Source organism: Canis aureus, chromosome 11 (genome assembly GCF_053574225.1).
Source record: "Canis aureus isolate CA01 chromosome 11, VMU_Caureus_v.1.0, whole genome shotgun sequence".
Taxonomy (NCBI): Eukaryota; Metazoa; Chordata; class Mammalia; order Carnivora; family Canidae; genus Canis; species Canis aureus.
In genome coordinates, this window is record NC_135621.1 from 63,441,346 (window position 1) to 63,466,941 (window position 25,596).

The 25,596-nt window shown below is 44.0% G+C and overlaps 1 long non-coding RNA gene across 1 annotated transcript in view; it reads right to left on the bottom strand.

Annotated features, from left to right (window-relative positions):
• The window catches only part of LOC144324205 (uncharacterized), a 143,252-nt gene that overhangs the window by 89,727 nt on the left and 27,929 nt on the right, over positions 1-25,596 (bottom strand). Inside the window, exons 3-6 of the long non-coding RNA XR_013389728.1 lie at positions 23,376-23,463; positions 22,492-22,600; positions 20,711-20,850; positions 15,085-15,276 (exon numbers count right to left, since the gene is read on the bottom strand). This is a non-coding gene — a long non-coding RNA (uncharacterized LOC144324205). The remainder of the gene's footprint in view (positions 1-15,084; positions 15,277-20,710; positions 20,851-22,491; positions 22,601-23,375; positions 23,464-25,596) is intronic.

Consider the following 25,596-nt stretch of genomic DNA (forward strand, 5'->3'; position numbering starts at 1 on the left):
AGGTAGAAAAAGATGATTGGTAGAGAGATAGAGGGAGAGAGAGATATAATCTACAATTTCAATTTTAAGGTCAAAATAAACTTCAAAAGAGCACATGACCTAGTCCCTGAGTTCAAGTAGATAACACAAGGTACCAATTTTACTGATGGGGTCAAGAAAGGTTTACTCCGTTGCCCAAGGTCTCATTATGGTGTGGACAGAAATTTAGCCTCGTATCCTCTGATTTCTACGAAAAACACTCATTCTCTATAAGAAATAGTGAATGGGGGACGCCTAGGTGACTCAGTCGTTGAGCTTTTGGCTCAAGGCATGATCCCAGAGTCCCAGGATTGAGTCCCATGTTGGGCTCCCTGCAAGCAGCCTGCTTCTCCCTCTGCCTGTGTCTCTGCCTCTTTCTCTGTCTCTCATGAATAAATAAATAAAAACTTGAAAGAAAGAAAGAAAAAAAAAGAAAGAAAGAAAGAAAGAAAGAAAGAAAGAAAGAAAGAAAGAAAGAAAGAAAGAAAAAGAAGAAAGGAAGGAAGGAAGGAAGGAAGGAAGGAAGGAAGGAAGGAAAAGAAAGAAGAAAGAAAGGAAAGGAGTAAAAGGGATCATAAGGGAAAGGAGGGAAGCTGACTGGGGGAAAAATTAGAGAGGAAGACAAACCATGAGAGATTCCTAACTCTGGAAAACAAACAATAGGTTGCAGAAGGGGAAGTGGGTGGGGGGATGCAGTAACTGGGTAACTGACATTAAGTAGGGCACATCATGAGATGAGCACTGGGTGTTATACTATATGTTGGCAAATTAAATTTAAATAAAATATTTAATAAATAAATAAATACACTCATTCTCCTCTACCATGATGCCATGAAAACTCCCCTCCAAATCCCATTTGCCCTATGTAACATTTCCCAGAATGGCCTGAAATTAGGGAATGCACACATCTCTCAATAGACAACATGCTTGCAGTGCCCTCCCTTCCCAGACCCCTTGGAAGACCAAGAAGAAATACATAGGGATCCACTTCTACCTGGATGCCCAGCTGCTGAGGCCTGCAGGCTCATGTCAAGTGCTCTAGGGATCCACTTTTACCCCAGAGCATCTGGGAAAGAGCCCCATGTTTCAGGGTTCCAGGTGTAGTCACAGAGAGTATTCTCTGCTAAAACCCACATCATCCCTGCACTAGCACAGGGCTGCCGTGATCACACCATGGATGAGAAAAAGGCTCAAGTCTCTACTCTGCCTCAAAGCTCTTCTCTGGGCCTGTCTTTTACTTTTTGTAAAATGAAAGGCTTAGCTTAGAATCTGGTTACTTTTGAGTGCAGTCCAACAACTAGCTGCAGGGTATTACCAGGAACTTTTTAGAAATGCAGATTCTCCAGCCCCACTCCCAGGACTGCTGCATTTTACTCTGCAGGGCTCACAAGATCTCCAAGTGATTCATGTGAACATTAAGGTCTGACACACAGCTGAGACCATCTCCAGGTCCTTCCCCAAGACCTCAATTCTGTGATTCCCAAAAGGCAGCTCATGGCTCAATCTCCAGACCTCGAGGCTAAGATGCCTCCTGGAACTGGGGGAATCCAAGCTTCTAATTGAGTGGTCAGAAAGTGGAGTCACGGAAGGCGTCTGGGAAACCCAAAGCCTTTGGACAGGCAACACTGGGATGGAGGAGCAGGAGGAGGAGACCGGTTCATTTTTTCCATAGGCACGCTGTGTGTGCCATCTGAGGTCTTTAATGTAAACCCTCCTGTGCTGCGACCTAAACAATGAGGGTAATTATGGGCTGGCTTACCGCCTTCCGATGCAGGGCTCGGGGTCGGCCCTCCACAGGGTTCTGCAGGAGGTCTTGTTTCTGAGTCAGGGGGGCCTCTGGTTAACCAGAGTAGACCCAACTCTGCGGGGCAAAGTTGACATACCAGTATAATTACACGTAGGTTGACCATATTTACTGCAACTCTGTTGTTCTAGAATTTCAAACAAAGGCTGAACCCTAGGAAACACACCACTAAAGAGAAGCAGATTGTCCTGAGTGATTTATTGAAGAACAAAAACGAGGGGAAGAAAGAGAAGAGAATTATCAGAGACTTACACATACTTCCCTTTCCCCTGACTGGTCTAAGGAGAACACACAGTGACCACCGTGTTCCCACCCTCCCCAACGGAAAGGCCTCAAAACACTGACATTTTGCTTTCTCTGAGGCATGTTTTCATGTGGCCACATCAAATCCCGTAAACCCATTTAGACTCATCAGAAGAAAGCAGACTGTAGAAATGTAGGGGGAGAGATCCCCCTTCCTTCCCTTCTAACTCATTTGGCTCTCCCTACACACCCTTTCACATGACATACACCTACATCTCACACAGAAATGTTTCAAAGGAACAGAAAATCACCCAAGACTGGAATGTGGCTTTAGAGAAGCCAGAACATCAAGTCAGGCATGTGAGTGGCCTTTAACTTCAGGAGGTTATTGGTAGGAAGGCTTTGAATAACTGCCAGAACTGTTTGACCTCAGCTCTCTCCCATGTAAATACATGACTGTGCTGGAGAGCAGTCACATTTCCAATGCACAGTTCAGAGCTTTAATTGACCTGGCAATGACAGGGGAAGAGTACTGGAAATTTGCACAGTTAGGAAATAGCCTCTCCCCCTACCCCTGACCACCACCAGATTAAAACCTCCATAGATACAATTTAAATATCCCCAACAGATAACAGTTACAGGAACCTCAGAGCACTTGGTTGTAGTTGTCACTCTGTTATGGACTGAATTGTCATGTTGAAGTGCTAGCCCCCAATGTGACTATATTTGGAGATAGGGCCTTTAGGGAGGTAAACTAAGGTCAAATTCGGTCTTATAAGTGGAAGGCCCCAAGCTGATAAGACTGGTGTCCATATAAGAAGAGCAAAAGACACCAGAGATCTCTTTGCATGCACTGTGAGGACACAGTGAGAAGGTGGCTATCTACAAGCCAAGAAGAAAGGACACAGCAGAAGTCAAGTCTGACAGCACCTTAATATTGGACTTACAGCCTCCAGAACTATAAGAAAATAAATTTCTGTTGTTTGAGCCACTCAGTCTATGGTATTTTGTCATAGCAACCCTAGTGAGCTGATACATACCCCATCCCCACCCCCAATATACACACAATTACAACTCCTCAGCCAAGGAAGACTTATCAAGAACTATCACACAAGAAATAGTAGGTAGACTTCCTGTCCTCAGAGAGCTTATGACATCTTTGGAGAGATACAATCAACCGTGAACAACGAACTGGAACAATACAAGAAGGGATTTGGCCAAAGCTCTAAACTGCTTCTTGAGTGGAGCAGAGCAGCTGATAGATTATTGTGTGACAGCGTCACCAGATAGGAAACAGTAAAAGAATCGTTTACTGTAAAGGTATGTGTTAGTTACTGGAAGTTTCTTGGTTTTTTCCTTTAAGTTGCTTTTTAAAATATTTCACTGTTGATGGGAATGTGAACTGGTACAGCCACTCAGAAAACTGTGTGGAGGTTCCTCAAAGAGTTAAAAATAAAAAAGAGCTACCCTATGGCCTAGCAATTGCACTGCTAGGGATTTACCCCAAAGATACAGCTGCAGTGAAAAGCCAAGACACCTGCACCCCAATGTTTATAGCAGCAAGGTCCACAATAGCCAAGCTATGGAAGGAGCCTCTGTATCCATCGAAAGATGAGTGGATAAAGAAGATGTGGACCATATATACAATGGAATATTACTCAGCCACTAGAAGCAATGAATACCCACCATTTGCTTCAACGTGGACAGAACTGGAGGGTATTATGCTGAGTGAAGTAAGTCAATCAGAGAGGAACAAACATTGTATGGTTTCACTCATATGGGGAATATAGAAAATAGTTAAAGGGATTATAGGGGAAAGGAGAAAATGAGAGGGAAATATCAGAGAGGGTGGTGGAACATGAGAGACTCCTAACTCTGGGAAGTGAACAAGGGGTAGTGGAAGGGGAGGTGGGCAGGGGGACAGGGTGACTGGGTGATGGGCACTGAGGAGGGCACTTGGATGAGCACTGGGTGTTATATATTGGCAAATTGAACTCCAATAAAAAAATATACCAAAAAAATGTATTTTGCTTAGAAAATCCCCAAATTTTCATCCTTGCTTATCAAGAAAGAGTAGGTTTCCTTGCCAAAGCTCAAGGGCAGTGTCTTGAAATTCCTAATGACAAGTCCTGTCAAGGTAGTTGTCTGCCTTGTCTCAGTGTCTGAGGCTCATAAGGGGGGATATGCTCCTGGGCCACATGGTGTCACACAGATGAAGAAATGGCCAGTGATTGTGCTAAAACCCTTTGCACACATTCATAAAATTGTGAAAGAACTTTTACAAAACTACAGATATTGTTACTCTTCAAATATTAGAAAAAGAACATGGAATCATGGAGTGCCTGTGTGGCTCAGTCAGTTAAGCATCTGACTTTTGATTTCGACTCAGATCATGATCTTAGGGTTGAGATTGAGTGCTGTGTCGGACTCCATGCTGGGAGTGGAGTCTACTTAAGATTCTCTATCTCCCTCTCCCACTGCCTCCTCCCCACCAACTCTTTAAAAAAAAAAAAAAAACACAGAACCATGATAGAATTCAGGTCCTATCAGATGTTCACAGAGGTCAAGTTCTACATGGAAAATTTCAAACTTGGCCATAGAGTTAGAAACCCTATAGAGAGAATTCCCTTTCCAGTCCTGCATAGTTACAAAAGACACTGCTTGAAATGTCCAAGGCTGAGCAAAGGATAGAGTCTGATCTAAGAAGCCCTGAGACAGACTATGGACATCTACTGCAAAAGACAACCCAGTGGGATGGGACACTCAGGATCATTCTGGGTAGGGAAACAAGAAGTAGAATTGTTTTAAAAAAAAAAAAAAAAAGTCACCAGAGATTTATGGACATATTGTAACCCAGACAAAGAAGAGAGGTATGGAATAGAAGAAAAGCAAACAAACAAAAATCCTGGACATTTATCTAATTCTCTGCAAGAACAGCAATCCCCTTTTATGTCAGCATCCTCCACCTTGACTTGGTTCCAGCAGCTCATCATAGTTATTCATCCTTCTGCCAGAGAAGCGGGCTCATGACCAGGATTGAGCCAATCAGTTTCCCTACCCATGTGATTCATTCAAGTATTGGTGTGAGACTAAGTAGGGAAATCAGGATCCTTCCCCAAGAGGAAGAACCATCTCCTACTTGGTCATGTGAACCAATCATAATACCACACCTCTTTTCTTCTTAAACTTGTCTCAATGGTAATTCTGTTATTTAACAACCAAAGGACTTGTAACTAATACAGTAAGCATGTGTACTCTTACCAGTCACCTTCTGGTTTGTATCAGACCTCCCACTACGTGCCAAAGGACATCCTGAGGAAAAAGGGACCTTTGCTCTCTCTCAGAGGAAGAGGGAGGGATTTCTGCTAGTGGTGACAGTGACATTGTCCAAGGTGTCATGGATAAACAGTTGTGGGGAAGCCTCCCAATGTGCCACTCAGCAAAGTTGGTGTTCTAGCTCAGGGGGACACTGAACAGAGCCGATGAGACCAGATTCCCTCCATAAGTTCCTCCAGCTGGGAGCTGCCATATTTCTCCTAGCCACCTGCCTTTCAGCAGAGCTGGCAGAAGAAGTCACAACCCACAACCCTTACCTTTAGTAAGCACTAAAAAGGAGTTCAATGTAGCACTTAAGAACATGAGGTTTGTATCAGGGAAACCTGTGTTTTAATCCCACTCCTTAACAACCATGGAATCTTGGTTAAACAACAAAACCACTTGAACCTCTCTTTACTCCTATGTATAATGGGGACAACAGAACCTAGCTCACAGGATAGTTGTGAAAGTTAAATGTGGTTATTTATGTAAAGCACTTAGCACTATACTAGGCACAGTTGGAATTATATCATTATTATTAGGAAATACTCTGAAAACAGAACTCTGAAATAAGTCAGGATCTGACCCTGTAAAATCAAAAAGTGCATGCTCACTGGGAAATAGTTCACAGGTCCTTCCGACCTAGAGAGGCAAATTCCAGGGTTGGGCCTATTTCTTGCCTTTATACTCTTTCTCATTTATTTTTTGATTTATGAAAACGCATCCATCATTTTCTAAGGAAAGACTCCAGACACATGAACAAAAATGATAAAAATGCACAACAAAAATAAATAAAACCATTCAGCATGGCTAACAAGTCAGGCATTTGGCCCCAGTGGGGTAGATAAATCCAGAGCTGGGATCAGCACTGGGACCCAAAGGTCACAGGCTGGGACTTTACTGAAGGAATAAAAGAAAGGAGATTTTGAAGCTTCAACTAAAATCTACCAAGAACCTAAGAGCATATTGTCTAGAGGCAGCCCCCAAAGGTCTCCAAGAGGCTAGTCTAGAAAACTATGAGACAGCTGCCTGCTCCCAGCTCATTCAGTGGGGGATGTTTTCAGAGAGCTAGCAGATTTCCAAAGCTATGCCTAGCACCCCTCTTATAATTCCCATTTCAGTGACTGAGGGGCCAACTAGGAGAAGGACATTCAGTTGAAAATAGGGGCACCCTAAGAAATGTGCCAAGATCACCCCTTCATCATCATCTCCTTAGTCCAGAAACATTGCTCTAAGGGGACCCTTCTAGAATTTGCTTTGGGACCCAATAGTTCTGGCTTCTAATACCAATATTTTACTGTCCCTCTAGGCTAAGAACATGTAAGAGGAAAAATGAAAACAGAAGCCTGGTAGAGGCAAAGGAGGGATGCTTATTGTGTGAGATGGAAACAGGGCCCTCACTGGCAGATCAAAGGTGCCTTCATACAACCCAGGTAGGGCTCCTAATGGGTAACGGGGTCCTCCTAAGTGTCATATTGGAAAGGCTTTGTAGGGTGCCTTCTTGTTCACAGCCTGAGGGAGTTCCCAGTCATGGGTTGTGTTGGCCAGTACTGACTGAACAAGGTATTCATTGATAGGCTGCCAGGAGGGCCAATGAAGAGGTATAAAAATTATGCCCAGCAGGGCTGATCAATATTGGATAACATCTGGCAGAGCCATTAGATCTTCTCTTGGCTGTGAGACATGAGGGACCATCATCTACAAGTAATGGTAGATGCAGGAGATCAGAAAAAAGTAAATGAATCACTCCAACTACCAACACTAGAGTGGACAACAATAGATACCTACCTCTGTGGTGAAGAACTCCTGTTAATAACAAGTATTAATAACGACACGGTGAATGGAGCCACCATCAACAGCAACTATACTTGCTGAGCATGACTTTGTGCCTGGCAGTGTCAGGCCATTATACACGTGGTATCGGTGAATCTTCACAAGGACCCTATGCAGTCAGTACATTATTATCATCATTCTGCAGATGGGGAAATTGAGGCTAAGGAATCAACGCAGCTGTTAAACTAGCAGAGTTGGAATTTGAACTGGGCAGTATGATTATTTATGGAACATGAGATTTCACTCATTAGGTCACAGTTACAGTTCCACATGGCTGCGAATGATGTTCTGGGCCTCAGTGAAGCCTGCCATGTGACTGCTCAGATTTTCTGTTCTTCTTCACTTCCCCATGTGTCCTTACCTCCCTGTGTGTCTGCTCCCTGTGTATCCTTTTTTTTTTTCAAGATTTTATTTATTTATTCATGAGAAACACAGAGAGAGAGGCAGAGACATAGGCAGAGGGAGAAGCAGGCTCTCTGCAGGAAGCTGGATGCAAGACTCAATCAGGATCATGCTCTGAGCCAAAGGCAGAAGCCCAACTGCTGAGCCACCCAGGCATCCCCCCTGTGTATCCTTCTAATAGTCTTCCAATATCTAAAGTGATGTCATAGTTCATAAACTGGAAGCATCTAGCTGATAGAGACACAAAGTCCCAAACTTGTGGCTTGTGGGGACAGCAGAAAACAGCAGTTCCTCTAAAGGAGGTTAAAAGGCCTTCATTTACTCTTATGAGCCTTAAAGGAGGAAGTCCAACCTAAAGCATTCAGCACAGAGTGAGAACTCATACCACCAAGTCAGACCACAGAAGCTATGTGCTATGAATATCAACATCGATCAAGCGTATCAATAGATATGTAGTGATCACAACACAAGGCAGTCCCCAAGACTTCCATATTGCTGCTTCACAGCTGGAGAAGACTGGGATCTGGGGAGAGGCCAGTAACAAGATAGGGAGAGGGTTAAGCTGATGGAACTCCAGGCTTCTCATTCCATCACAATACTTCCACTTGTTCTTTTTACACATTTCAGTTTCCACTTAAGATTCCATTTGAATGAAGTGTTTTGTTGCATTTTTTCAAAAATCTTAATCAAAAAGTACTTCTTCAACTCCTACTGTGTGCACAACATTAAGGTGAATTCAGGATGTGGGGAGACAGGGAAAGGAGAAGCCATGACCCACGCATGCCATTCCACAGCTTAGCACAGTAGTAAAAACACAAAGGGGACCCACATAAATAGAGAACAGCACTGAAAAATAAGAGGCAGCTCAAATCAGAAATGATTTTGAAACTCAGATTATGAAGATCTGAAATAAAGGCATAAAGAATAGAAAGGATTTGCATTGGCAAAAGGGAGAAAAGGAGGGAGAAGAAGAAAGGATGGGAAGGCTGAGGATGAAGAGTTCTCTCATCCCTCATGTGAAGAGCTGGGACTCCAAACCAGTTTTTTTAGGGAAGAAAAGAGCATCACTCAGGAGATGAGACTCAAGGCTGCCCTCTAAAAGGAAATTACTTCCAACTTACTCCGAGGTGGCTCCAGGTAGACACATCACTTGGGGGGAAAACCTTCCAGCCATGCACAAAGGAAAGACACAAAGGAACTTTCCATCAGCCTCAAAGCAAAATTTGCAAAGATTCTATAAGACATTGTTACAGAAAATAAATGGACTCACCTCTTGATCCTGGGACCTCCAAAATGGGGCAGTCAGAAGACCTGAGCCACATGTATTGACTCTGCTCCATAACTAAAAATCTCCAAGAGCTAATTCTTGAACCCATATTTAGTATCTTTCATGTCCATGCAAAGGACAACTCTATCCCCTATAGAAAGAAAGAAGAGGATTTACCAGAGTAGGACCAGAGCTTTTCCCTGGACCAGCCCCTTCACACCACAGTGTGAAGTTGGATCCCTTCCCAGGGTCCAGAGAGCCAGTCTGTCTCCAGGGAACTTGGGTTGGGGCTCTAGGGAAAGCCATACATTTTCTAGGTCCCTGTGGGCACAGCTCTAATGCACTGGGAGTAGGAGGTCAGACTTTGTCTACATCTACAAGTAAAACTAAAGTTAGAACTCATCTCCAATTCAGGCCAAAGATGACAGTGGAGTGAGGAGGCCTCAAGGAGTAACTCTGAGATGGCTTCAGGATGCCTCTCACAGGTTTTCTTGTCCTAAGAATCCAGTTTTACAAATTCTGCCTATTTCTCCCTTTAAAAACAGCTTAAAAGTGTATACACATTTGTGTTTTCTAGTTTGTGTAGATAATACTGAGGCAAATTAAGAAGGAATGTGCTCACCACCAAAATCATTCTTGTTTTCCATCCTTGGCAAGGTGGCAGAAAGGTGTGAAGCTCATGTTGCCCTATACCATGTAGTAAATATCTCCTTTCCTAACGTGGAGGGACCAGTGACCCAGGCCCAGTCAGCCAGGCCCTCTTGAGTAGAGTCTGCTGGCATCATATAAAAAGACTGTATCTTCCCATGTTAGCTGATAGCTTGTGAGTTTGAGAGCTGTTTGCCTCAGGGAAATATCTGAGAGATGGAGAGCAAAACAGAACTCACAACCTAGTGAAGGCCCTAGATCCAGCTGCACCTGCATCCCAGATCCTTGGTCTTTCCTGCCTACATGAGCCAGTAGTTTCCCTTTTTTATTACTAGTTTGAACCGAGTTTCTGTCACTTACACCCTAGGGAGACCTGCCTGCAAATCTCAGCCAAGGCATTCACCTTAGGTCAAGCCCCTTTGAAGAACCCGCAGGCACTGCCACCAAGCTCCTTGCCCCATTTGACCACTGACTATCAAACAATACAAACTCTTGGACCACTTGAGCACAGTGAGTATTTCATCCCTCCATGCCTCTCCTGCCTCTCTTTGCCACCCCCTTGGTCTGGCCTGTCAGCCTTCAAATCGTACAAATGCCATCCTACTTCCCCCACACCCACCATTAACCCTTCATCCCAATGCCTCTCTCTACCCATCTTTGCTAGAAGTTCCTCACCAGGGAAAAAAAAAAAATAACCCTCCTTCCAAGAAGAATAACTGCCACAAATTGTGTACCACGTGAAAGGAAACCATGTCCTGCTTCGATAAACATCCTGCAACTGCTTTGTAATGGCCATGCTGGCCTGTTGGGACATTCTGGGATTCTGATGGTCACACAGGAAAAGCAGGTAGGTCCCAGAACCGGGAACATGGGGCACTCATTCCCACACACAAAGACACTGCAGTTGCTCTCTGCAACGCAGTTTCCTTATAGTTACACTGGGAATCTAGGAGCATTAACGACCACCAGGGCGATGTCCAGGATGAATCATCCCAAACCTGATCAAGTTGACAAAAATAAACGGCACTGTGGGGAGGAATTCTAGGCTGGTCTTTGAGTAATAAAAAAACAACAGCAATGCAATAGGTAGCATGTAGGGAGTCTCACATTCCAGAAACAGTGCTGAGCACTTGACATGCATGATTTCATTTAAGCCTCACAACAGGCCCATGCAATAGGAACTAATTATTGTCTGTCTTACAGATGTGGCTCCTGAGGCTTGGAGAGAATGTGGGACCTGTCCAAGGTCACTCAGCTGGGCGACCGCGGGAGCCAGAAGTCAGGTTTCCATGACTGAGCCCTCGAGGATATTACAGAACTGACCAGCCAGTCAGAATCTCCGCCTTAACTATTTCCACAATGCAGGCAAGAACTGCCTTGCTTCCTCCCAGAGTTTTCAAGTGAATCTATGGGAATGACCTGGAGAAACAGAAAGCTCTGGGAAAGACTGGGAGGGTGTTATGACCATCTAGGCAATTAGTCACAGTTGACATCACAGATGGTGGCCTGTCCATCTTACCCATTCCACCCACAGAAGATGCTAAATAATGTGTGCTGCACAAAACAACTATCGCCTCGGGGCAAACGTTCACTCCAGGCCAGTCCTGCATGAAGTCTTTCCTCCCAGCCGGCCTGCAGGCCCTAGTGCGCAGTGCAGACTAGAGCCTTGGAGGCTCCGAGACACACAGTCCTGAGTTAACTCCTCTTTCAGCGTTTACGGTCTGTGTCAGCTTCAAGCCTTGCTTCCTCATCTGTGAACGAGGAACAACAGTAATATTTCTTTTTCTTTTTTTAAATAGTAATATTTCTTAAAGGGAATTTTCTTTGGTGGGGGTGGGGGAGCAAATATTTTATCCCTTTTAAGATTATGAAATACTTTACATATTGAAGATATAATAATATTTAATCCATCAAGAGTTTAAAAGACAAAATGTAATTGACACCCCACTTATACCCTACTCCACCCAATCCTCCTTTCCCCTTCCCAGAGGTAAGCTGTCCCCTGAATTTAATATAGAACAAAAGTTGGTAAAGCTTTTCTGTAAAGGGCCAGATACTACCTATTTTCAACTTTGTTGGCCCAATGGTCCCTATTATAAGTATTTAACCACACCCTTGGAGCACAAAGGCAGCCACAGACAATACGTAAAGGAATGAGTGTGTGGTGTTCCAATCAGTTTCATTTATAGATATTGAAATTTGAATTTCATATAATTTTCAGGGGTCATGAAATAGGATTCTTTTGATTTTTTTATCAACTACTTTTCTCTTACATGTCTTTTTTCCAGCTTTATTAAGATGTAATTGACATTTAACTCTTGTCAGCTATTTAAAACTAAAAACCTTTCTTAGTTCACAGGCTATACAAAAGAAGGGTGGCAGACTGGCCTGGGCCAGTGGGTGTAGTTTGCCAATCCCTGGCATATATCATTCCTACACGTATTTTAATACTGCAATTTCATATGTGCATATCCATGTAGACTATTATGTAGTGTATCTCAAAACTTCCTATGAATGGTACTACATAGTACATTTGCTTCTCTGATGACTTTAACATGTTTGCTATTTATCTGAGTTGTTACATATAACTTTATTCATTTTAATTGCTGTAGAGGATTTCACTAGATTAATTTACCACACCTCAATTATAGCATTTACTACATGAGTTTAACACAACATATTTATCCTGATGGACATTCAGATTGTTCTGTTGTTTTAGTTACAAAGCTGTAAAAAGCACCCCCACATATATCTCCTTGTGCACATACACCAGAGTTCTCTAGGATTGCTCCTCCAAGTAGAATTGCTCAGTCATGGGGTGTTTTTTGATTATATAATGCCAGAATCATAAAGAACTCAGCACCATGCCTGACACCTACTTAGTGTCCAATCACTGGTAGCCTATGTTCCTCTGGATTCCCCTTAAGAACCATGCAGAGGATTTATTAATAATTTGTAAGTGTTTTTTAAGTGTTCTCATGGTAAATAAATACTTTAAAATTTAATTCAAAAACTATCAAGGGCAAAATGTGTGGGACAGATAATGGGACATGCAGGCAGCCAAGGAGGGAATCTACCAGCTAGGCCAGGGCATTCGGCAATGGAGGCTTGAAGTTGGAAGGGATGCAGGGAAAATGGATACTTGCATGAAGGTGATGACATAGGCTCAGAGTCAGATGTGGCGAGGTGTGCAAGGGAAAGGAGAGAAAATTTGCAGAGCCCTTTTGGTAAGCTCTGAATACCAAGCAGAGGCATGTGGCTTGGCTTGCTGGGCAATGGGAGTCCAGGAAAGGCCAATTCCGATGAGAAGGGCAAGAGCTACCTGGAGGGAGTGTTAAACACAGCCTGTTTGGTGGAATCTTGAGAGTTGATGGAGCCAAGCCAGAGGCAAGATCAGGGCATTCAGGGGCCAGATCAAACACTGGCAGCCTCACCACTCAAAGTGAGTCTTCTGAAGTAGCTGTATGTGCAGGTCTCAAGTGGTTAATGCTGCTATCACCCTGCTAGATTGGACCTTTAGAGAGTTCTGCTTGGAGCCAAGCTTGACAGCCAAGCTGGGTTTTTCTTCTTTTTTCAAGTTTTTATTTGAATTCTAGTTAGTTAACATACAGTGTAATATTGGTATCAGTGTAGAATTTCGTGCATCATCACTTACATATAATACCCAGTGCTCAACACAAGTGCCCTCCTTAATACCCATCACCCATTTAGCCCATCTCCACTCACCTCCCCTCAATTTGTTCTCTATAGTTAAGAGTCTCTTATGGTTTGCCTCCCTTTCTTTTTCTTCCTTCCCCTACGTTTATCTGTTTTGTTTCTTAAATTCCACATACAAGGGAAATTTTATGGTATTTGTTTTTCTCGGACTTATTTCACTCAGAATAATACACCTTAGCTCCGTCCACATTGCTGGAAATGGCAAGATTTCATTCTTTTTTATGGCTGAGCAATAGTCCGTTGTGTATATATATATACCACATCTTCTTTATCCATTCATCAGTTGATGGACATTTGGGCTCTTTCCATAGTTTGGCTATTGTTGATAATGCTGCTACAAATATCAAGGTGCATGTGCTCTTACCAATCAGTATTTTTTTAACCCTTTGGGTAAATACCTAGTAGTGCAATTGCTGGCAGTCATAAGGTAATTCTATTTGAGAGCCAGTCTTTGAGTAGCACATTCCACACTCTGGTCCTGGTTGTGGGTGAGGGGAAGAAGAATAAAACTGCTGCCTGAGAGGGATCCCTGGGTGGCACAGTGGTTTGGCACCTGCCTTTGGCCCAGGGCGCAATCCTGGAGTCCCGGGACCGAGTCCCATGTCAGGCTCCTGGCATGGAGCCTGCTTCTCCTTCCTACTGTGCCTCTCACTCTCACTCTCTATCATAATTAAATAAATAAATAAATAAATAAATAAATATATAAATAAATAAATCTTTAAAAAAAAAAAAAAAACCTGTTGCCTGAAATCAGACACAACATGGAAATTGGTGTGTTTGTGTTGTCAGCCTCTTTCCAAGGCTGAGCTCACTGTAATCCAGCTTGGCCTTCTTATGCAGTACCTTTAAACTGATTTAGCATCTGTGATTCTGACAGAAATGGGTGTACTATTATTCATCCAGTTGGGACTGTAGAATCTTAAATTCCCCCACTTTAAACTATACATAAGCCAATTACTGTTTTTAAAGGGGGAAACCATGGTTAAGATATGAAATCATAGAAAGAGAAGAAATTCAATAGCACCTCTTCATTCATTCATTCATTCATTCATTCAACATATACACACTTATTTAAGCTCCTTTCTCATGTGCCACTGTGACAGGTACAGTAGGGCCATGACAATGTATGAAGCATGACATAGAAAGTCCTCCTTAGAGGTCAAGACAGCTGCTGTTTTTTTTGTTGTTGTTAATAGTAATACAAAACAACACATGATAAGTGCCAGAATCTTGTGAACAAGTAACACAATGGGAATTCAAGGGAAGAAAGAAAGGTTAGGGAAAGCCTAGGAGAGGCATTTCAAGGTGGCATTTCGAAGGATTGAGAAGCTGAGAGAAAAGGAGGGGATCCCAAACGGACAGATTGGAATAAGCAGGTTTATGATGGTAAAAATGAGCAAGACACATTTGGGTTGAGTGAGGCCTGGTGCTACAGGCTCTTCCACTTACCAGAACACAGCCACATAGTCAGTTCTGGCTGAAGGATGTTCATTGCCCCATGTGTCAATGCTCTCTCTTCCCCAGTATCCTGGTATGTAAGCCCTGCCCCTTCCTGCCTCTCCCTCCTCCTAGATCCTGTGGGAACCAGGTTTCCCAAGTATATAGACCCTGTGGCTTACTGGCCTTGTTAGCTTGGGCAGGTCACTCATCCTCTCTGAGCTTTCACTTATCTGATGATCATGCCCTCACTCTCCCATTGCTGTAAATGTCAAAGAGAGCCTACACTCAGTCACTGTAAGTAGGAAAGAGTCCTACAGACCTGTGTCATCATCATGTCTGTTGTGCTCACAGAAAAAAGTTGCCACATGAACATCAGGAGTACAACCAGCTACAATACCTGAAAGGATGAGATCAGGCCATGAGCAAAAATGGCGTTCCATTTAAAAAGGAGCCTTCACGGGCACTTGGGTGGCTCAGTCAGTTAAGCCTCTGCCTTTGGCTCAGGTCATGATCCCAGGGTCCTGGGATCAAGCCCCGCATCCCTCTCCCTCTGCTGTTCCCCCTGCTTGTGCTCTCTGGTGTGTTCTCTCTGTCAAAGAAATAAATAAAATTTTTTAAATAAATAACATAAAATGGAATCTTCAGTCACGGGTACCATGATGGCTGGGATGCTGAGCCTCATCATCAGTTCCCTCTCATTGCAATGAGGACAGAAAGAATAGACCAAGTTGATGGGTGGACATTTGGAGAATTGATGACAATTGTTATAGGTGTTACAGCCATAATTTACTGTCATGTTGCTTGGCACTTGGGCAGGACACCTCCTCTCTCTAGGTTTAAGAATGGTTCAGAAATACAACCTAAAAGTTATCTCTGGATGTCTTCCCAGGTGGGGGCTAAAATTCTGGATGACAGTAGTTTGAAAATGGTATTCCCATAATCCAAGAGGAGCACAAGATAAGCCACTGGGTGTAGGAAGACTAGAACTTCTACTTACAGTTTTTCGAATACATAATTGCATTAGTTTTCTATTGCTACATAACAAATTAGCACAAATTTAAGAGCTTAAAACAACCAAATGTCTTATTTCACAGTTTCTGGAGGTTGGAAGTCCAGCTGGACTTGATTTGGTCCTCTGTTTAGTGTCTCACAAGGCCAAAATCAAGGTGTTGGCAAGGTCACATTCCTTACTGAAGACCCTGGGGCAACATCCCCTTTCAAGATATTCAGGTGGTTGGCAGATTTTAGTTCCTTGTGGCTGTGGGACTGATGTCACAGTTTCCTTGCTGGCTGTCAGCTGGGGGCCAGTCTTTGCTCCTAGAGGCTGCCGGCATTGCTAGTCATTGTTTCCATGGTGACTCCTCTAACAACAGTGGGCTGACTTGTTCTCACACTCCAAATCACTCTGACCTCCCCTTGGTCACATCCTTGTGATGCTAGCGAGAGAAGTTCCCTGCTTTTAAGGTCTCATGGCATGTGGCATTGGATTGGGCACATCTGGATATTCCAGGATAATCTATTTTAAGGTTCTTAACCTTAATCAAATCTGCAATCTCCTTTGCCATGTAAGGTAACATGTTCACAGTTTCCAGGAATTAGAGCATGGACACCACTGGAGAACATTCTGCCTACTACAATTATAAAGAAAATAAGCTTTACTAATATTTGATAGATTGCCACTTTGGGATAAAGGATCAGTGTCAAATATGGTTCTAAAGGTGTCTTCAGGGAAAGGTGGGAATCCCATACAAGGAGGAGTTGATAGCAACACCCTCACTCGTTTGTTTGCTTTTAGCACATTATGACAGATTAAAATTTATACCTCCATAGAGGCTGGGATTCAGAAAGGAGAGCCCCAATTCCCATCTTTCATTTAGGCTTATATATCTTAGACTTTTTTAGCTTTTACAGCCCAGGTATTGAAAAACCATATCTAGAAGCAAACTTCTGATTCACTATGTCACAGAGCATTGTACCATGATTTTCAAAAATAATGAGCTTATCCAACCCCTTTGCTCTCACTAAAAATATGATTATTTATAACATACTTTAGTATAAAAGGGTTTTCATATTAAGAGATTGAAATTGTTATTTTAAAATATTTATTTCATTTATATCAATTCTTAAAATTTTACTTAGCTTGTTTTTAAACATACGCAACATATGAGTACAAAGTGTATGTGTACATAAAGTATAAATAAATTAATATGCATATGTTAAGCATACATTCTCAAAAATGTTTTTACTGATAAAGTTGCTTGAGCAGGGTTTAGAGGATAAAGCCTGAGGTCACAGACAGAGACTGTGGTAGGGTAAACACAAACCTGCTGGAGTTATTCCAAAGTTCTTCAAACTTCCTAAATATGTCACTTTTCAAAATATTTGGGGTTCTGGTTGTGATTAATTTTTCAGGCAATTTGGAGAAGTTATTTTCCAGGTAGCCCCTTCCCCTGGCTATTGTTTTGGCCCAAGCATGTTAAAAGAAGAAAACAAAGTTTTCTTTCAGGTACTATTTCCTAAGGTGCAAACTGAGAGATGGGGTCTGGGCCTCTTGGTTGCTTGTGTTCCAGGTCCAGCGGGAGGTAAAAGCCTCTGAATGGCCATGCCGGGGGGCTTCCTGTGCAAGACTTTACACATTTGCAGTCCCATCAATCCAACACCTATGGGACAGGAAGCCAATGAGGTTTGTGGAGCCAGATAGCCAAATAAAAAAGGATCACTTTTTACTTTCCTGAAGTTAATTAATGCTGAATGGAACAGGCCAAGTACAAAACCGATGAGGCTTTCTCTAAGCGAAGACTCCACATTTTACCCATAAAGCCAAATAACCCTGACCCTGGGACTCCCACAAATGCAGGGCAGGCCTAGCTGGGAGGTACAGAGGAACTAACACTTTTCCCTTCACACTCCTTCTGGTGTTTCCCTTCTGGGTCTTATTTTTATTCATTTTTCCAGTTTATAAAACACACTCACCGATGGGCCCTTGGGGCACATGTGGAAAAGCTTAAAAGACACAAGTACAAAAACAGACTGACTTAGAGTCAAGAACGAAAAACATAAGAATTCTCCGCCATCTCGCCCCCACCCCTATTCCTGCCCCAGTTACATTCTGGGCCTTCACCTCCCATATTTCCTGAAAGGGCCATAAAGTTGGGATTTTTCAGAAGAAACAAGAGGTGGGTGTCAGAATTATTCTCTAATATCTCCATCCAAACCTTGCTCCGGAGTCTAATGCTGTAGCCTGAGGTGGTTTGGCAGAGGGGTTGCTTGAACAAGGAGTTCAGGACTCAGCAATGGGCAGTGGGGCCTCTTCATCTGGTTCCAGGCCCTGGACAGCCTCCAGGACATTCAGGTCACTTCCAAGATCTCCAGGATCCAGACCTTGTGCATACCAATTGGAAGCTCCAATTTCCCACGCCAAGAAGGGAAATAAAGACTACTCTTTGAGGGCTGCCTAAACAAGATGCTTTAAAAGGGCCACTCAGGGATGCCTGGGTGGCTCAGCTGGTTGACCATCTGTCTTCGGTTCAGGTCATGATCTTGGGGTCCTGGGATCGAGTCCCACATCAGCCTCTCTGCTCAGCAGGGAGTCTGCTTCTCCCTCTCCCCCCTCCCTGCTTGTGCTAGCTCTCAAATAAATAAATAACATCTTTAAAAAAATAAAAAATAAAAGGGCCAATCAGCCCTCCCTTTTAAAAAGAACGCTGGTGAAATTATTTTAATCTGCTCTTTTAGACAGCTGACAACTTGTAGTGTGGAGAAAAAAAGACATAGAGAAGTAGTGTCACTTAATCATTCCCTCTTCCATTAAACATTTATTTATTTACTTAAGATATTTATTTATTTGTTTAAAAATTATTTATTTAAAAAGTATTTATTTATTTGTTTGAGAGAGAGAGGGCACAGGCATAGGGGGAAGGACAGAGGGAGAAAGAGAAAAAGAAAGACTCTCAAGCAGACTCCCCTGCCTGGCTCAATCCCACAACCCTGAGATCATGACCTGAGCCAAAATCAAAAATCAGACAATCAACCAATTGAGCCACCCAGGCACTCCTGAACATTTATTTATTGAGCACCTACTACATGCTATGGGCTAGAGACACATCTGCAAATGAAACAGACTTGCCCTATCTGTGTCTCTTATAGTGTAGTGCAGAAGACCAACACTAAACAAATAATCACACCAAATACCTAAGTAATTTCATTTGGGCCTCACACAATGGGAAAAAAATCAGTGGACTCTGTGAATGCACACTTCGGGGACACTGACTTAGTCTCTGGGTCAAGGAGGGCCTCTCAGAGTACATATGAGGGGAACTCAAAGGATGCAGGAAAAGTAGCCCCATGAAGCATGGGGCAAGAGCTTTACAGGCAGAGGCCATTACAGAGGAGGTGGCCAACACCCAGCAGCCCCACACAGCGAGGGCAAGGGGCATGAGGTGCAGTTGGAGAAGAGCCAGACACACAGCCTGGTTGCCAAACTCAGGGTACAGTTTTCTTCTAAGTACAATGAGTGGACTGACATGATCCAATTCACATTTTTAAAAAGATCACACTGGCTGGTGTACAACTACCCACCTGATAGCTTAGGACTCTCTCTGTCGTGGGAGCTCTGAGAAACATGGTTTGAAAACACCTACCTGGGGAATTCGGATCATGGTCTTCAGTTCCCTCAGAACCTGACCTCTGTGGTCAAAAGAGGTGCTCTCAGGTGGTTTACTAAGAACCTCACATGAAGGGGTGCCCAGTTGAGTATCTGACTCTTGATTTCCACTCAGGTAATGATCTCAGGGTCATGGGATGGAGTTCCATGTCAGGCTCCATGCTGGGCATGGAGTCTGCTTCAGATTCTCTCTCATCCTCTCCCTTTGCCCTTCCCTCCCTGCTCTCTCTCTCTCTCTCTCTCTCAGTAAATAAACAAATCTAAAAAAAAAAAAAAAGAAAGAAAGAAAGAATTTCACATGTAGCAGATACATGAGAACATGGACAGGACAGACAGGATTCTGGGGTGAAGGAACATGTCATCTAGTGGAAGGTCAAGCAGGCTACACAAAGCAGCAAATCCCCAAATGCAGTGACCAGGCAAGAATTGAGAGTGGACTTCTGGTGAAGTATTCTCTTCCTGGGGGGCCTGGCAGGCAGCAAGAGGCCACTGTCCACTCTTGATTTCCCTTACTTGGTCAAACACTGCTTTCTCTGTCAGACAGTCACACTCCTCAGCCACAAAAGATCGAAATAAAATGAGGCTGTCTCCATGGCCTCTTAATCAAATGATGGAGCATGACAACTGTCAGGACACTATTTTTTACCCTGAGGCCTGTGAACACATCCTTCTTGAGGCAAAGGAGAACAAGCAAAACCAAACCATCCTGCAAATCTTTGGGCACACATACCTTGAAATGTCACTAAGGACCAGGATCCTTAAATCCTCTGGTCAGAGGAATCTTCCAGAAGGACAGCATTCTCAGTACCTGTTGTGTTGTGATATTTTCACAGGAAAGGGAAGCAGGGCCTCTTCAAACTGGCTACAAGCCCCGGTCCCCTCAAAGTTAACATAATGCATGTATTTTGCTCTGACTTTCTTTACAAACACAGAGCTAAGATGGGAGGAGGCAGGTAGCAAGAGGCAGGAGGGCAATCCTCTGTGATTTATTAATCCTGCTTCCACCCTTCATCCAATGCATGAATAAATGAAAGAAAAGGTGTACTCAGCTGAGGAAAAAAAAGAAAGAAAGAAAGGAAGGGAGGGAGGGAGGGAGGGAGGGAGGGAGGAAGGAAGGAAGGAAGGAAGGAAGGAAGGAAGGAAGGAAGGAAGGAAGGAAGGAAGGAAGGAAGGAAGGGGGAAGGAATAAGAGACACCCCCCCCCCACCCCGGTCAAAACATGAAAAAATAGGCAATTTTCCCAAAAAGCCATTGCATAGGTTAAAATCGCCCCAGGGAATGTTTAACTTGTTCCTTGGTCATTTATTTGAGCTTTAGGCCACTCCTGGGCTGTGGTGCTTAATGGAAAGAGAGTATTTACCTTAGCAACTGCAGCAAACCCGGGATCCAGCAGGCATGCTGGGAGGACACAAAATACCTTCACGAAGGAGGCCATCAGCTAAGAAAATGTCAGGTTTCGCATTTGGGGAGGCCATCAAGGGATCTTTTAAAAATATTTTTCTGTTAATGACGGTTGAAGGTGGAGAAAGAGAAAGAGAAGAAAAAGGCACACTCAAGTTTCCCTTCTATTTTTCATCACCACCCCTGCTTTCGCCTTCTCTTCCTCCTCTCATGAAGAGCCTGCAAGCAGGTAAGGTAGACTGGGTAAAAAAGATCATTTGGGAATTGGGGTTCAGAAAGCAATGCCTCTCTTCATGCCACCTCGTGCATATATGAAACTCCATATAAAATCCTAAAGGTCATTTTCCCCATGAGCCAAAAGGTAAAAGGTATCCGTGCATATACTCTGGCAACTCTCCATGACCAGTCACCTGATCCCCACATGTAAATGGACATTTCACTAGCCTGTGTCTAATATCAGGCCTACCGTACATATACCCGTAGGTGCGTACACATATACATGTGCATACACACCCCAGGTAGCCCTCTTATATTCAGGAGCACAAGAAGCAGTCTACTATTTAGATGCAGCCAACTGGACCAGATAACACAACTGGCCTGGGGTGTTAGGGCCCAGATCACGAAAAGAGAAGCAATGAGCATTTTTTTTTTTTTTACCATTGGGCATTTATACGTTCCTAGGAGCTGCTAGGAACAGAGCTCTCTGCCTGTTGACTTAGCATAAAACGAAAGGCCAGGTTTTCCCAGCTTTTCATGGGGAGGTTGCTAATAAATGAGGGAAAAGGAATGCTGAGAATAGTAGGGGATGAGAGGGGGTACTGGCTGGGAGGGTAAGGTGTAACTCCAGAGGGAAGATACCATGTGGAACTCTTCTCTCAAGCAATGGAAAGGAGGATCAAACCCACACCTCATCTCCCCCCACATCACCATTTCAAATGCGGTATTCAGCCTTAGAATCTAGTCTTCAGCACTGGCAACAGAGTGCACATCTGTGTTTTTAGGACCATATTAGCAAACGCAGCCTCTGTGTTCAATAAGATAGGCTAGACTCAGGAACAAATGAACCCCAAACACAGTGGCCTCATACAACAGAAGTTTGTTTCCTGCTCACACAAGATCTTGGGAGAGTGCTCTGGTCTGTGAGCGTCTCTCTCCCACACCGTCTCTCAAGGAACCAGGCTCCTTCTGTCATGTGGCTCTGCCATGCTTTAAAGTTTCATTTCCCTACAGTCCATGGAACAGGAAAAGAACATGGAGAGTCTTGACCTGGAAGGGATGCACTCCATGTCCACCCACATCCCTGATGAGAAACTGTCATGTCTCTACGTGGGACAGAGACTTGTAGCACCTTCTCAGTGACAACTCTATAACATGGAAAAGGACTATCTTTTCCACAGTAATTCAGAATCTTACATTCCCAGGAAAAGTCTTGGTTTGGACACAGTGAATAAGAGACTATGGTCATTTAAAAGCAGGGAGGTGGCTCAGCAGTTGGGTGGCTCAGCAGTTGGGTGCCTGCCTTTGGCTCAGATCATGATCCCAGGATCCGGGATAGAGTCCCACATCAGGCTCCCTGCAAGGAGCCTGCTTCTCCCTCTGCCTGTCTCTGCCTCTCTCTCTCTCTCTCAGTGTCTCTGGTAAATAAATAAATAAATTTTTAAAAAAATAAAAATAAAAAAAAATAAAAATAAAGGTGGAGAGGTCATCAAGGAAGAGGGAGGCCAAGTACAAGTTACCTACCTCCCCTTGATTTGTTGATTTGATTGGTTGCTTTGTGCATGAGCGGTGTCTCAACTGTCTCCCACCCCATCGTAGGCTTGACTAGGTATGAAGATTTTTCTTGGTTCCACTGTCAGGAAAAGGTGAAGTCCAAGTGTATCACTGTCTGCAGGGCCCTGTTCTACCTGGTCTTAGCTTACTTCACCAGTCTCCTCCCTAGCCTCCTCCCACCCCATCATTCAGCCCACATACCAGCCACATCTAGCTCCTTCTGCTGCCCAAGCCCACCATGCTCTGTAATACCTTTCCACCCTGCACACTGTTTTCTCTACATACAATGCGCTTTCCTCACTGCTGTGCTGGCAAAACTTCTCACACCATTCAAGGTGCAGCACAAACATCCCCTGTTCCCTCTTTTCTCATTCCATGATCCTTTGAACATACATCCATTAAAGCACTTAACATATTGCTCAATGTCAGGAGCGTCTGTCTCTGATTAGACCAGCAGTTCTCAACTGAAAGTGATTTTGCCCCCCAGGGGTCATCAGGAGATGTCTGGAGATATTTTTGATTGTCATGACTGAGGGTGAGGCAGAGTGGGGAGGGGGTGCTATTGGCATCTAGTGGGCAGAGGCCAGGGATGGTTGTTAAACATCCTACAATGCACAGGAAAGCGCCCAACAACAAAGAATTATCTGGCCCAAAATGTCGATAGTGCAAAGGTTAAGAAATCCTGAATTAGATAGCAAGTTCGTTAGGGTAGGGACATTCCATATTTTCAGAATCTCTTCATGTTGCCACAAGGCTAACAATGCACGCAGTAGGCTCATCATAAATGTTAGATGGAAGGAGAGACACATGGACCAACACCAGAGCAGACTGAAGAACAGTGAAACTAAGCTTACCTCCTGAGATGCTATTGGCACGTAAAGATGTGGAATCGCCAAACCTAGAGCTTCCATAGCCAGAGAACTACTGGCTAAATTGCAGGAGCTGCCAAAGAGAAACTTCAGAAGGAAAAGCACTCTTCCTGGAGGTTATCTCCAAATTAGGCATTTAGCTAAACACATTAGACATTATTTCAATACATAGTTCAAACTTTGGTTTCTTTCTCTCCCTCCCTCCCTCCCTTCCTATCTTCCTTCCTTCCTTCAACTTATATTCTGCTTCGTGATTTGTATAAATTATGTTTATCAATATACATTCTGAACTTCGTTTGTTCTACTTTGTGCATCTTCATACACTTTAGTCCTTGGAGCTATGAGGGGCAAAGTGTTCCATAAACTGGTTAAAAAGCATATTTTCAGCAATAACATATTTTTTAGACCAGACTTATTTAACTGAGGTTTGCCTGCTCTATGCCAGAGTAGGCAAGAACAAAGTAGGTGATTATTAGATCTAACCTGCTGTCACTCCTATGGTGTCTCTATACCAGGCCCTGCAGAACTTCCAGTTAAAGAAGCAGTGGCAGTACAGGAGCCATCCCCTCCTCGTCCCATGGACCACAGGTGTCTGTCTTCCGTTGCCAAACTAACCGCAACACAAGGGTCAGAGAGCAACCCTCACTCACTGGCTTCTCCATGACTGTGGCCCAGGAACTCTATCGCTGGCAAGCTCAGAGGCCTGCAAAGCTCTCTCCCTGTGTGTGTCCCACATGCCATTGTGCCCAGTGAAATCTTCAGGATTTTGACAAGCATGTTCAGCTGAGTGAATTGGCTCAGGCCAATTCCAAGTTTTTACCAAACAAAATCTCTGTGCCAAGCACCGTGCTCAAAGCTGGAGATTTAAATAGAAATAAAGAACAGAACCATGGGGTGGGGGGTGGGGGGATGCAGACATGCTGACAACTAATTGCAGGGCTGTGTGTAAGCACAGTGATAACAGTAAGTATGTAGGGCCAAGGCGATAGAGCAGCCCAGCCCTGACCATGCATCACAGAGGAGAAAATGGTGGCTAGCTATGAGGGAGAAGAGGAGAGGAGGACACAGGCCCTCCTACAGCCTCAACAAAGTCCCCAGGCTTAGGTTCCTGACAATTTTAATGACAACCCTGTGGCTGGGCCTCCCCTTGGACGTTAGAGGGAACCAAGCTTCCCTTGTCCAAAGTCCCATGATTCCGTTTCATAGGAGGGGGTGGAGGTGGATGACTAAGTCAAGCCTATCAGGAGTTGAGCCCGCTGGGACCTGGGGGTCTCGTGCAGACTAAACATTTAAAACCCTGAACTCCCACAGATGTCAGTCTGGCTGGACGGCACAGTTGGACACCTCTGAATGGCCATCCACTCCCTGTCTGAGAATAAACAGGACCATGAACTGTTGGAATTTTTTTTGGTATGTGTGTGTGTGTGTGTGTGAGTGTGTGTGTGTGTGTGTGTTTCTTCTTTAAGGAAAGAAAGAAAATGGCATTTCCTTAACCCAGAGGTCAGAGGCTCAGCCCTTCCCACCTCAGCCCACACACACACCAATTCCCTCAGCCCCACGAGTGACTGCAGGAGTCAGACTTTCCCATGACTCTGTCCCTCCTCACCCGCACCCATCCAGATGCTATCAATGCTTCTGATCCTTTTCTTCCATGAAGACTCACCCTCATGTCTCTGGCTGAAGGGCCTCCTCCCTCTAGGAGTTATTATCTGTGCTTCAGATTTGTTCAAAACCTGAGATTTAACCTGAGGTATGGACTGCAGTGCCCTTTGTTGACTACCTAGAGCCCTGACCTGTCTCCCCGACATTACATTACACTGGGTGCATAAGTGGTGGCTCAAGGTGTCCACCTGAGGCTGGAGGAGTGGCCTCTTCAGTCCCTCCTGTAGTCCCTCTATGGTGGAGCTATTGCTCCAGAGGAGTCAGCTTAGCTTTTGTGCAGACTTTCCACATTACCACCCCAGCCCCAAATGAATCATTCAGTTTCACTGCATTAGCAATCCTTTATATACTACATTTCTTCTCAGATAACGGACAGAGATCTCTCAGGTAAGAGATAGAGGACCCAGGATCCAGCAGCGATAACCTCTTCCTTTTTTTTTTTTTTTTTTTTTTAAGATTTATTTATTTATTTATGAGACATAGAGAGACAGGCAGAGACACAGGAGGAGGGAGAAGCAGGCTCCATGCCGGGAGCCCGATATGA